Source organism: Pleurodeles waltl, chromosome 12, assembly GCF_031143425.1.
Source record: "Pleurodeles waltl isolate 20211129_DDA chromosome 12, aPleWal1.hap1.20221129, whole genome shotgun sequence".
NCBI classification, from domain to species: Eukaryota; Metazoa; Chordata; class Amphibia; order Caudata; family Salamandridae; genus Pleurodeles; species Pleurodeles waltl.
Genome location: NC_090451.1, coordinates 563,652,260 through 563,660,606, shown reverse-complemented (window position 1 = coordinate 563,660,606; position 8,347 = coordinate 563,652,260). Strand labels below are relative to the sequence as shown.

The window sequence follows — 8,347 nt, the reverse complement described above, 5'->3', positions numbered from 1 at the left end:
TCACTAGAAACATTAGAAGTCAACTGTGGTATTTTTTCATCCCTTAAAAAAGGCGAGTTGACCGTGGCCCAAAATAATGTACAATTTGATAATTCAGCAGCTTGGTTGAGGGAATCCCAAGCCTGTTGCTGCAGTTCGCCCTTCCTTTGTTTGAGCGCACATTTATATTCCATTCTTAATTTATTTACCAGTTTTTTGTCCCTGGGCCTCGCTGCTAAAGCCTGCTTGAGGCCAGTTAGTGCGGAGGTGCAAAGGTGATTAAACCATCTCGGTCCGTTCCTACTTTGCCTACTATTGCGACTAATAAACTTGGCATCAATAGCTTTATTAATTTGATTAAAACAATATAAAACCCTCTCAGAGTCAGAACTATTTTCTAAAATAGAAGCAATGTCCAGCAGGCTCTCATTAATTATGGAGCTAGATAAATCATCGGCTCTTTCACCAATCCATCTTAGCCTTACACCGTTAGTCCTATGTGGTTCTATATTAGAAATAATAATTCCCACATCCACCGAACTACCGGCCCAAAGGGTAGTGTCCAAAATAATACGGTTGTGGTCACTTAGGGTAGTTACTTCAATTCTTGGTGGATCACAGTAAGAACTAATATTAGAAGATGTGATCACATGGTCAATAACCGAACTGGTGTGACAATTTTTAAAAGTGGGAATGGGTAAACCTTTAACATCTTTACAGCACTCCACTATTTCCAGGTCATAACAGCCCATGAACTTATGCAGTGCTTCCCCATAACTATTATGTCCAAAATGCAGAACATCCCAGCCGGCACTGTTAGTAACCCCACAAACCCTTTGTGTAGACAAATCGCACAAAGTAGTATTGAAGTCCCCTACCCAGATGAAGTCAAATACAACATACTGTTCCAGACATAGATTTTCGACAGCGCCGGCTAAGTCTGTTACTACTTTGACCCGGGTAGCATCAAAAATGTTATTATAATAGTTAATCAATAAAACATTATGGTCTTTGTCATCCGCAAGCCAGAGGATCTGCACAAGGTCCCCTACAGGTATATACTTTTTAACCACAATGGGACGACGGATCGTTACAAGTATAAGGAGACCGCCTTTCGCTCTACCTATACCACCTCCCGACGCCGGTAAATTGTAAGAAACGAATCCCTCATAGTTAACATCATCTTTACACCATGTTTCTTGAAGACATAAAATATCGTGGGCATTAACAAACGTTAACCATCCTGGATCCCTCTCCTTCGATTTCAGCCCTGCCACATTCCAACAAACAATAGTAATAGTATCCTTACCCCTAACACAATTACTATCAGGCACCATACCATTGTTTCGTCCCCAATTCGCATTCTGGTTTAAATTGCTTATGTCCCCACAATCGGGCGGTGCCCTTATATCCACCGCCAATTCAATTTCTATGTTGTTGGGCATCTCTTGGGCCATGGTATTGGCTATACCAATATCCACACAGGGCATAATAATCACCTGGGGTAAGAACTGCCCTCCCTCATTAAGTCAATCATTTGCATCCAGAGATCTTAGGGGTTGAAACCGGTTTTGCATTGAGATATCAGGGTATAGCCTGTGTGTAGCAGGGCATAATCTACTTCCTCTACTCCCATAAGGGGCATTATTATGATGGCTGTAAAAGAAAGCAAGCGAGCGGGCACACACATTATTATCAGTAAATGGTAATGAGGCAGCTCTTAATAATACAGTGGCAGCATGTTGAGGGTGTTTAAAATTTATAATGACACAGTCACCACTAAAACTTTTCTTAGAGCTCCCTATCCAATTTACCCTTCTGGTAGTCAAAACTTGATCTGAGAATTCAGTTGGAAATCCACAATGCCTGTGCATCCAGGAAACATTTTTTTTTTTTAAAGACTCGTGAGTTTCCTGATGATTCCCCTTTGCAACAGGGGGAACATTAGCTAAAACTACCACATATGGTGCGCAGTCAGGAGGGAGATTAATGGCGCGCCTTCGCCTTACCTCAGTCCAATCCTCTTTTCTATCAGGTATTAAAACAACCTGGCTATCATTACAGGCTAAGGACTGTGCTGTCGGGTAGTTCTGTACAACACTCCTACTAATATCTAAAGCTGTAACATCACGGGAGGAGCAGCCTGAGTATCATGATTACTTATTGTTATTGGGACTGACACACTATCTGATTCCACCAGTGTTTTTTTGAGGAGATCGCCTAATCTATTAACCTCTGCGGTTAGCTGATCAATTTTTACCATAAGAGGTTTGACAATACCCTTAATCTTTAAGTCAATAATGCTTACTAGATTTTTTATTTTTTCTGCATCTAGTTTAACGTCGTCGATATTTGCCGTATTATCCTCATCCTTATCTGGATTCTTGAGGGGGCTAACTAATCTTTTTTTTGCGGGCCGAGCAGCCCCACGCTTAGTCTGGATCTTTCTACATGCTCTAACCACTCTAGGTAGTGGGGTAGGTGGATGTTGCACTATGGGATCAGTAGAAACCTCTGGATCGGCTAAGGTAGAGGTATTCTGCATAATCATTTCCCTATCAGGAACACCAGAATTAGCGCAGACACTGCTACTGTCATCCAGAGCCAATGGAACAGGTGAAAGTTGCACACTGGTGAATGGGGGGGGGCTGCTAAGCCCTAGGGATTGTCTCCTCTCGCAATTAATTTTACTAACAATCTTCACTAAATAATTATCCAATGTCTGGGGTATAGAGGGGACTTTTTGCTTTGACATGCTTAACAGTCACAAGTTGAGTCACCGTGGAGACGGCAGCACTGCCGCCCTTCCCGGGGGACAGAGCAGCTGAGAGGGAAACGTGGCTCAGCTCCCGCGCATGCGCCGTCTAATCAAATACATATATGTATGTATAGTTTGGCCCAACCACTTTTCGTGAGCAGGCAAGCACAGGGCGGGAAATGAATGGAAAGTTCCAACCCCTGCGCCACGTACCACCTACCAAAAAGACGAATTTTCGTTTGGAAAATATATGGGGATTAGTGGGAGATTCAAGTAGGAACACAACGGGGCGAGCAAAGGCGGATTTGTATAGGTAGTTGACCACTAACTAGGTAGAGGCCTAGAGCTTTGGGGGAAAGCTACCCCAACACAGTGTAGATAGGCTTGAGTTTGTCCTTCAGGCAGTCAAATGCAGAGTGATTATCTGGGACCACAGTTTAAAATAAGTGTCAGAGGGGTGGCCCTGCCCTGCCTCTTCCTGGCAATGACGGGCAAGGACGGGCCCGCCCTTGGCCCGGGCTTCGCCCGGGCGCCGCCAGCGCGCGTCCCGCGGAGCAGGAGCGCACACGCAGTTTTAAAGGGCTCCTGCCCTGATCAAAAGGCAGCTCACAGCTGCTGCCCGTCACCTCCTCTGGCCTCTGGAAGTTTCGGCGTTTCCCGCGGAGCGGGAGCGCACACGCAGTTTTAAAGGGCTCCTGCCCTGATCAAAAGGCAGCTCACAGCTGCTGCCCGTCACCTCCTCCGGCCTCTGGAAGTTTCGGCGTTTCCCGCGGAGTGGGAGCGCACACGCAGTTTTAAAGGGCTCCTGCCCTGATCAAAAGGCAGCTCACAGCTGCTGCCCGTCACCTCCTCCGGCCTCTGGAAGTTTCGGCGTTTCCCGCGGAGCGGGAGCGCACACGCAGTTTTAAAGGGCTCTGGCCCTGATCAAAAGGCAGCTCACAGCTGCTGCCCGTCACCTCCTCCGGCCCCTGGAAGTTTCGGCGTTTCCCGCGGAGCGGGAGCGCACACGCAGTTTTAAAGGGCTCATGCCCTGATCAAAAGGCAGCTCACAGCTGCTGCCCGTCACCTCCTCCGGCCCCTGGAAGTTTCGGCGTTTCCCAATGTGTCAGTTTTTGTAGGCCTTGCACCAGCAATTAATCCTGCAGGCATGAACTTTCCAGAGTTGTAGAACCGGAATCCCATAACACCGGATAGGGTACCGGAAGCAATCAGAGAAAGCCACACATTCTTGGGATCTTGCGACAACTGATAAGCACCGAGACCAGCTAAGCCCCCAAAGAGAAGCCCGGCAGCCAACGAGGGCACGCTACCTGGAAGCAGCACCCGTAACAGTAACCTCAGTCGTCCTGCTCCAAAGTCACTGTGTGTCATATCATTTTGACATGTGTGGACCTTGGATGTGACAATGTTTGGCTGACTCCAACGTGTTGCTAGCCATTCATAGGTGTTGTGTGTGAAGGCACATACTTGTTGAACTTTCTATACACTCCTGGGTGTGCATTGAACATGGGATTGTTGATTGTTCTTCCCACACCACCCTCAAAGACTGGCATGTTAATGTGAAACAGGGTACCTAGGACTGTAGCAACCAGTATGTTACACGTACTTGCCACCTTTTGTGACTTGTGTTAGAACCTAGGGCCAGATGCAGCAATCTGTTTACAAGTTGCAAATGTCATAAATTTCTGTTTGTGAGTTGCAAACGTCTGTTTCCTATTCAGAAATGTATTTAGTGATTATGAACATATTTGCTAAATGCTTTTCCAAATCCCAAATAGGAAGGGGTTTTCCTGTCCTATTTGCAACTCACAGTGGTATGCAATTCCATATGCAACCGAGTACGTGGTTGCAAAGTGAGTCGCAGTTATCATCCACTTGAAGTGGATGGTAACCCACTTGCTAACTGGAAGGGGTCCCCATAGGAACCCTTCACCTTTGTGAGTGGACCTAAATAATCATGTACAAAACAGGCAGTGGTCCAAGGGACCACTAACTGCCCTGAAATAATCCAAGATTGAAGTTGTTGTAATTTTTTTCTAAGTGCAGCTCATTTTCCTTTCAGGTAAACGGCCTACACTTGGGGAAAAATAACCTGCTCTATTTAAAAGCAGTCACGGCCATGGAGGTCTGCTGTTCCCAGCAAGCCTCCATCCCCGTGAGTGCCCATAGTCGCTAAGGGGGCGCAACTTGGATGCCACCTCATTGATGTTAATGAGGTGGGTCTTAGCGACCCCATAGCGACTCGCAGACGGTGTCAGAGACACCGTTCTGCATTGCAAATAGCTAGTCGCAATTTTCCATCTTCCTACATCTGGCCCCTAGTGTAGACATTTGGTTATGGCCCATGGGTTCGATCTTAGCACACAACTAATTACAAATGGCATTGAGTGAGGAGTGTGATTGTTATCACATAGAGTGACATATGTAGTGAAGTCAGTATGCGGAAGAGGTGCAGCCATAATGTCAGATGCCTTAGGTATGATTTGGATGAGTAGCTTAGGGTGATGTCATCCATCATGTAGAGACATGGATATGCTAGGTGTGATATGCCCTTATGTATGCATGATTCACATGTACTTCCTCTGAGCCTTTCCGTGAACTAATTTGTGACAATTGCTGCAACCAATACATTTCTAGTAATGTACAAATAACCCATTGTGCTATTCCACCCAATGCAATTCCAAAGGTAAATATTTGCCTTTTCTCTTCACAGCTGCAAACATGAGTGCCGCAGATCGCCACCATTTTGAGCGCCGTGCCATGAGATACAGGCACATCCTGCAGGTGCAGTGTGGGTACCGGAGGATGGCCCGCAAGTACCATTCTGATCGGGCCTCCGGGGCGTGGTGCGCCACACCACAGGCTCCCCCTACATTGCCACCAACAACCACCAACACCACATCCACCAGGTCTCCCCAAGTGGCCCCAGCAACGTCTGCAACAATGGACCCTGCATCTTCCTCCAGACCTGGACCCAGCCGTGTTGTGGTAGCAGGACTGTCCCGTGGCCAACCAACTCCTGCCACAACCTCAACCTCCGCCGGCACACAAACCAGCTCAGAACCTCCTGTGGACCCAGCTGCCTTCCTGGCATTGACCAGAAAAATGGACAAGTTGGTCAAGAAGGTGGACAACCTGAGGGAGGACATGAGCTACATTAAAAAGAGGGTCCGCTCCATCAGGCGCACACTACAGAGGGTGAACCTGTAGCACTTTTGCCCTCTAGAACTTTTACCCCTCCCCTCTCTCCTCTTTCCTATTTTCTACTGTTAGTTGGGTTTTGGGGATTAGTATTAGGATAAGTATAGGTAATTAGCTTAGTTAGTGTTAGGGAGGAGGGTGGGGGGTCTTTATTCTTTCTATCTTATTTTTTTGTGTGGGTGGGTGGGTGGGGGGCAATGTTGGGATTCCTGTTTAAAAAAAAAAAAAATAATAATAATAATTCAAAAAATTACAAAAAAATATATGTTTGTTTAGGATAGTATAGTATGTGTGTAGGTTAGTAAGTGTTGTCCTGCATGTGTCCTGTCTCATAATGGTGGGTGGGGGGTTGATGTTTAGATCATTTCGTTACATGTGTAGAGTAAGTTTAGCTTAGGTTAGTTAGGGACAGTTGTGGGTTAGTAGTAGTCAGGTTAGATTAGTGTAGGTTTACCTTTCCCTTAGTTGCCTCTTGTATTACTCGATTGAAATAAATATATAGTTAACCCTTTACATGATGCGTTAGGTGCTACTTTATCATGGCCTTGACATCAGTGTAGCAGAATGTTTTAGTATGACATTTGTGTCCTATGCTCGCCATCCCAAGGAAATTGAGGTTGCACATGCCAGCTACCCGTGTGCTAACTTGTTAAGTATCCACCATTTAGGAGACCCACCATTGGTAGTGTGCATTGATCACCAAGGTTTTGTTTTGGTATGTATCCTACTTCACAAAGAGTGCTTCCAGACTTGTTATTGTGGGTAAATTGATAGGTCGGACAGCAGTGTGAAGTTCAGGGAGATCTTTGTAGATGAGGAGTTGTTCACACTCTTGTCTTGTTGCTTTCATTGCTGACCTACATCATGTGTGTACTGATTCAGCATGACTTTCCTTCATGATGCAGTGTAATTTGTTCATGATTCCTTACATTTTGCGGAATTAATTCTTATTTAAGTATTGCATGGTGCCTACATTTCTCAGCCACCATTAGTTGTCTAGAATAGCTATAGATGGTGCATCATTCTGTCCAACACAGCATGATTGTGTGTGGTTAGTCCCTTCATCAGTTATTTTCCTCAGTATGGTAAGGCTATGATGCAATCCTGGCCACTGCACAGATGTTTCAGTATACATGAAATCAGGACAGTAGTATAGAGAATCTACATGGTTGCCACACAGCCACTTTGGAGTTAGGTACTGCACAGTTGAAGTGTGAAATAACACAGAGACACAATAGGTGTGCAAGTACTATTTATTTATAGGTGGTGTAGTGCAAAATGTCCATTGTCCATGTTTGCTGAGTCCGTTCTGGTGCATTCTTACATGGTGATCCTACAGAAGGGGTGTGGATGATGCTCCTGACATGCTGGGGTGATGTTACAGACAGTGCAGAGGGACAGGAATTGGCAAATAGTAGGAGAGAGGCATTCACTGGCAATGGGGACAAGTCATACAGTGGATTGCCGAACAGTCATTGAGTGTAGTTGTAGTGAGACTGGCATTTGACAAAACGTAGGACCTTGGTCAAAGTAGGCCATGGTGCAGGGACTAGTGCTTCCGGGTACTCTTCCGTGTGAATGTTATCTGTTCCATGTCTTCTTCTTCTGATGTGTGTGTTGCCTGGTGTGTCCTTGTTGTTGTTGGTTGTGAAGGGGCAACACACACCTCAGTGTTAGAAGACATGGAGGCAGACATCCCGGGGGCTGCTCCATGTGGAGTTATGAAGGGCAGTACTGCAGCAAGGAGGGCCTGCTGGTTTTTCAGAATGGCAGCCACATCACGATGGTAGGCAGCCAGGTCGGCCCTGAGGGGTTCTATGTTGCATTCGTGCACACGTTGACTGGATTGCAGTTGTAGTTGTTGTGTCAACTGGATGACAGCTGTGCAGATTTCCTTCTGTGTTTTGACAAGTTCCTGCAAGAGCGATGTTCGGCCTTGCATAGCAGCTGCCTGATCAGCAGTAGACATCATGCACGAACGCACCCCCTCAAGGCTGGCTGCCATAGTTTGCATCCCCACCCGCACCTCCTTGGCCAGCTCCCGCTGTACCCCAACGACGGTTCTTTTGAAGCTGGTGCCAGTGTCGTCAGAGTCCTCAGCTGTGTTGGAGCTGGCAGGTCTTACAATTGGGGTGGCGGGTGGTTCTCCTGTGGTGGCTGCTTCTTCTGTGCTCCTCCTTGTGACTGAAAGTGGGGTTTGGAGGCTTTCAAGGACCATTTGAATGGTCTCCTGTGGGAGGTTTATGGGCTCGTCATCCATGTCATCAGGGAACTCAGGGACAGGCATATCGGCAGGAGATCCATGTTCCTCTGCAATGAAACAGGGTACAATTAGTGTGTCTGTGTTGTGACATTTTTGCACTAAGATACAAGCCTTTGGATGCCTTAACTTTGTGCTCAGTGTTTGTC

The 8,347-nt window shown here is 46.5% G+C and overlaps 1 pseudogene; it reads right to left on the bottom strand.

Moving 5' to 3' along the window:
- Nucleotides 1-3,799: 3,799 nt before the first annotated feature.
- Nucleotides 3,800-4,108, bottom strand: LOC138267988 (transmembrane protein 14C pseudogene; annotated as a pseudogene).
- Between the last annotated feature and the right edge of the window lie 4,239 nt (nucleotides 4,109-8,347).